We start from the raw sequence: 5,941 nt of genomic DNA, 5'->3' as shown, positions 1-5,941 counted from the left end.
CCATGACCCGTCCATGTGGATGGTCAGGTCAGTTCAGTTCAGTTACTCAGTCGTGTCCGACTCTTTCTGACCCTGTGGATTGCAGCACGCCAGGCTTCCCTGTCCATCACCAAATTCTGAATCCCGCTCAAACTCATGTCCATCGAGTCAGTGATGCCATCCAACCATCTCATCCTCTGTCATCTCCTTTTCCTCCTGCCTTCAATCTTTTCCAGCATCAGGGCCTTTTCCAATGAGTCAGTTCTTCACATCAGGTGGCCATAGTATTGGAGCTTCAGTTTCAGCATCAGTCCTTCCAATGAATACTCAGAACTGATTTTCTTTAGGACAGACTGGTTGGATCTCCTGCAGTCCAAAGGACTCTCAAGAGTTTTCTCCAACACCACAGTTCAAAAGCATCAATTCTTTGGTGCTCAGCTTTCTTTATAGTCCACATCTCATATCCGTTCATGACTACTGGAAAAACCATACCTTTGACTAGATGGACCTTTGTTGGCAAAATAATGTCTCTGCTTTTTAATATGTTATCTAGGTTGGTCGTCACTTTTCTTCTAAGAAGCAAGAGTCTTATAATTTCATGGCTGCAGTCACCATCTGCAGTGATTTTGGAGCCCATAAAAGTAAAGTCTGTCTTGTTTACATTGTTTCCCCATCTATTTGCCATGAAGTGATAGGACCAGATGCCATGATCTTAGTTTTTTGAATGTTGAGTTTACTAGATGGCTGTGTGTATCACAGCAAACTGTGGAAAATTCATAAAGAAATGGGAGTACCAGATCACCTTAGCGGCCTCCTGAAAAACCTGTATGCAGGTCAAGAAGCAACAGTTAGAACTGGACATGGAACAACAGACTGGTTCAAAATTGGGAAAGGAGTGCATTAACTCTGTATATTGTTACCCTGTTTATTTAACTTATATGCAGAGTGCATCATGAGAAACACTGGGATGGATGAAGCACAAGCTGGAATCAAGATTGCTGGGAGGAATATCAATAACCTCAGATATCCAGATGACACCACACTTATGGAAGAAAGAGAAGAGGAATGAAAGAACCTCTAGATGAAGGTGAAAGAGGAGAGTAGAAAAACCTGGCTTAAAACTCAACATTCAGAAGATGAGGATCATGGCATCTGGTCCCATCACTTCATGGCAAATAGATGAGGACAAAATGGAAACAGTGACAGATTTTATTTTCTTGGGCTTCAAAATCACTGCAGATGGTGACTGCAGCCATGACATTAAAAGACACTTGAACCTTGGAAGGAAAGCTATCACAAACCTAGACAATGTATTAAAAAGCACAGACATCATTTTGCAGAAAATGGTGCATCTAGTCAAAGCTATGATTTTCCAGTAGTCATGTATGGATGTGAGAGCTGGACAATAAAAAGGGCTGAGTGCCGAAGACTCTTCAAACTGTGATACTGGAGAAGACTCTTGAGAGGCCCTTGGACTGCAAGGAGATCAAATCAATCAATCCTAAAGGCAATCAACTCTGAATATTCATTGGAAGGACTGATGCTGAATCTGAAGCTCCAATACTTTGGCCACCTGATGCAAAGATCCAACTCATTGGAAAAGACCCTGATGCTAGGAAAAATAGAAGGCAGGAAAAGAAGGGGACGACAGAGTATGAGATGGTTGGATGGCTAAACTTAATGGCCACGAGTTTGAGCAAAACTGTGGGAGATAGTGAAGGACAGGAAAGACTGGTGTGCTGCAGTTCATGGGGGCACAAAGAGTCAGATATGGCTTAGCAATTGAACAACAGCAGAAATCTGGTTCTTTTGCCTCTTTAATGATAAATCTTGCTTTCCCAAATGTTGTATGGAGATTAATACATGTAAGTTTTCTACATCTAGAGTTAATTATAAAATTTTGTTTTTCTAAGTCCTGGTTCATTAACTCTGGGTCTTCACAGTTTATTGTTGTTGCTGTACAGTTGTGATAAAAAACCTACAAAGTTATATTAATTTATTCTCTGCTAGAGTTTATATCTTCTTTCTTATTTGCAACTTTACATATTTTTCTGTTTCATATTTGTTAACTTCTGAGAAGTTTATAATTCTTATTTCTCTTAAAATTTAAAACAATCCACTTTTAGATTTATTTATCTTTTAAAATTTGTTTAATTTTCTATCCTTAGTAAATACATGTTCTATATACTTTAAAATAATTTTATGGTTTATGAAATTTTTAAATGAGTTGGAGTTTCTTTATTTTTTGTTCTGTTTATTTTTTAAAATAATAAATATGTCTATGAATAAAAGTGTGTCCCAGGTGGCACTAGTGATAAAGAATCTGCCTGCTAATGCAGGAGTATCAAGTGATATGGGTTTGATCCCTGGGTCAGGAAGATTCCTTGGAGTAAGAAAGGGCAACTCCAGCATTCTTTTTTTTTAATAAATTTATTTATTTTAATTGGAGGTTAATTACTTTACAATGTTGTATTGGTTTTGCCATACATCAGCATGAATCCGCCACAGGTATATACGTGTTCTCCATCCTGAACCCCCCTCCCTTCCCTCTCCCCGTACCATCCCTCTGGGTCATCCCAGTACACCAGCCCCAAGCATCCAGTATCATGCATCAAACTTGGACTGGCGATTCATATCATATGCAATATTATGCATGTTTCAATGCCATTCCCCCAAATCATCCCTCACCCTCTCCCACAGAGTCCAAAAGACTGTTCTATACATCGGTGTCTCTTTTGCTATCTCGCATACAGGGTTATCGTTACCATCTTTCTAAATTCCATATATATGTGTTAGTATACTGTATTGGTGTTTTTCTTTCTGGCTTACTTCATTCTGTACAATAGGCTCCAGTTTCATCCACCTCATCAGAACTGATTCAAATGTATTCTTTTAATGGCTGAGTAATACTCCATTGTGTATATGTACCACAGCTTTCTTATCCATTCAGTCTCTACTGCAAAGCCACAGTCATTAAGATAGTATGGTACTGGCACAAAGACAGAAATATAGATCAATGGAACAAAATAGAAAGCCCAGAGATAAATCCACACACCTATGGACACCTTATCTTTGATAAAGGAGGCAAGAATGTACAATGGAGAAAAGACAATCTCTTTAACAAGTGGTGCTGGGAAAACTGGTCAACCACCTGTAAAAGAATGAAACTAGAACACTTTCTAACACCATACACAAAATAAACTCAAAATGGATTAAAGATCTAAACATAAGACCAGAAACTATAAAACTCCTAGAGGAGAACATAGGCAAAACACACTCCGACATACATCACAGCAGGATCCTCTATGACCCACCTCCCAGAATATTGGAAATAAAAGCAAAAATAAACAAATGGGACCTAATTAAACTTAAAAGCTTCTGCATAACAAAGGAAACTATAAGAAGGTGAAAATACAGCCACTCCAGCATTCTTGCCTGAAAAATTCCATGGACAGAGGAGCCTGGGAGGGTACAGTCCATGGGACATGACTGAGCGACTGTGCACAATACATGCATAAAAATTCTTTTCTTTCTTCTTTTTATAATTTTTTATATTCTATTGAATTGTTAAGAAGTGTCTATCTCATCTGTATTTCTTATTTATTCTTTTTTATTTATTTTTTAATTTAATTTAATTTTTCAACTTTACAATATTGTATTGATTTAACTTTCAAAAATTGTGTTTGTATTCACTGCTGCTGCTGCTGCTGCTGCTAAGTCACTTCAGTCGTGTCCCGACTGTGCGACCCCATAGATGGCAGCCCACCAGGCTCCCCCCATCCCTGGGATTCTCCAGGCCAAAACACTGCAGTGGGTTGCCATTTCCTTCTCCAATGCATGAAAGTGAAAAGTGAAAATGAAGTCGCTCAGTCGTGTCCGACTCTTAGCGACCCCATGGACTGCAGCCCACCAGGCTCCTCAGTCCATGGAATTTTCCAGGCAAGAGTACTGGAGTAGGGTGCCATTGCCTTCTCTGTTGTATTCACTACTTAACATTATATAATTTGTAGGTTATTATTATAGAATTTGAGCTGTAAAAGTCATCTTTGAGATATACATGCGTGCTCAGTCAGTCTGTCGTTTCTGACTCTTTGCGACCCCACGGATCATAGTCTCTCCCTCCCCCTAAAGCCCCTCTGTCCATGGAATTTTCCCAGTACTGGAGTAGGTTGCCATTTCCTACTCCAGGGCATCTTCCGGACCCAGGGATTGAATTCACGTCTTGGGTTTCTTGCATTGGCAGGCAGATTCTTTATCCCTGCATCACCTAGGATGTGTGTGTGTGCGCTAGTTGCACAGTCATGTCTGACTCCTTGTGATCCCTTGCTTTGTCATACCTCATTTTACCATACTTGTATAGATTATTCCTTCACTCTTTATTCTTTCTGCTGATCTATTTTATTCTTACATCAATGCCACATTATTGGCATGCCTTCATTAATCTTGATGATTTCTCAAATATTTTTCTATTTTCTATTTTATTTAATTCCACCTTAGTCTTTTCAAATAACCTCCACTCTGTTTAAATTTACAGTGCTCTTCTTTTTATAGTTTCTTCTTTTTTATAGGATTTTTATATTTAATTTTTTCTTGTTTTAAGATATAGTTGACATGCATCACAGATGGCAAGTTTATGACATTCAGTGTAATGACTTACATATATTGTGAAATGATTACTGCAATAAGTTTAGTGAACATCCATCTCATATAGATACAAAATACTGTTTTTTGCCTTATGATGAAAACTCTTAGGATTACTCTCTTAACAACTTTCAAATATATACCTTACAGTGGTGTTAACATCATGTTCTTCATTCACCACTGCCCTCCCTCTTCTGGTAACTACAAATATGATCTCATTCTCTATGAGGTTGATTTCTTTGTTTTTGGTTCTTAATTCCACATATAAATGAGATTATATAGGATTTATCTTTGTCTTTCTGACTTATTTCACTTCATAATACCCTCAAGGTCCAATCATGCTGCTGCAAGTGATATAATTTCCTACTTTTTATGGCTGAATAACATTCCATTGCATAATGTAAGGCACAAAAGAATTTACCTTTTTGCATTTTTATTTTTACTGAACTAATATTAACAAACTTAACTTCATTTCTTTCACTTGGCAACAGATATTTAATAATCTAGCATTCGATTGTAGAATTAAATGTATGGAAAAAAGTTTCTTTATGCTCAAATATATATATATATACATGTATATGTATATGTATGTGTGTGTGTGTATATATATATATATATATATATATATATACCCAAACTCACATATTTCATGGGATTTTAAGATCAATGTTTCATTTTAATTTTTTTTTGTCTTGTTCTACCCATTCTTCTTTCTGATTGTATCACTTAGTTTCTGCTTCAGATATCCTGTATTAAAACTTGTTTTAATGTTCTACTTGTTTAATGATTGTGAACAAATAAAGTAATATGTGATTCTACAATACATAATCTATAATTACTTATACATTATTTATTCCAAAATACATAAATACACATTTACCTGCTCATATTAACATTTTCCCACTGCTTGTTGCTATGATTATCTACTGATTTTAAATAATCTCCAGTTTTCATCTAGAAACCAAATTCCCTTATTAATAACACTGCTTTCCTATTAGTGTTTCTTGAGTTTTCTGAATATGTAAGAATTTCCTCAACATTTAAAAAACTATAAAATTTCATCAATTTTAAGACATCAGTTTGAGACATACAATTTTACTGCATATTACTATTGAAAACAAAATGTTTCTGATTAAACTGAACCATGAGTGATATCATTCATTGCATGGCATGTAAGACCTTCATTTCAGAAAAGCAAAATTTGAATAAGGCTTTGAAATCAATCAAATGAAATCATTTATTTATTCTCCCTCATATTTTCCTATTTTGTTTTCTTATGTTATTGCATGTCCCAGATCTTCCAATAAAATATTGAGTATTT

General features: G+C 36.2%; 1 pseudogene; it reads right to left on the bottom strand.

Annotated features, from left to right (window-relative positions):
- LOC102411721 overlaps positions 1-5,508 on the bottom strand; it is a 23,208-nt pseudogene extending 17,700 nt beyond the window's left edge.
- Positions 5,509-5,941: the final 433 nt, after the last annotated feature.

Source organism: Bubalus bubalis, chromosome 4, assembly GCF_019923935.1.
Source record: "Bubalus bubalis isolate 160015118507 breed Murrah chromosome 4, NDDB_SH_1, whole genome shotgun sequence".
Lineage (NCBI taxonomy): Eukaryota > Metazoa > Chordata > Mammalia > Artiodactyla > Bovidae > Bubalus > Bubalus bubalis.
The sequence above is the reverse complement of the archived record's forward strand: the minus strand, read 5'-3'. Positions and strand labels throughout refer to the sequence as shown.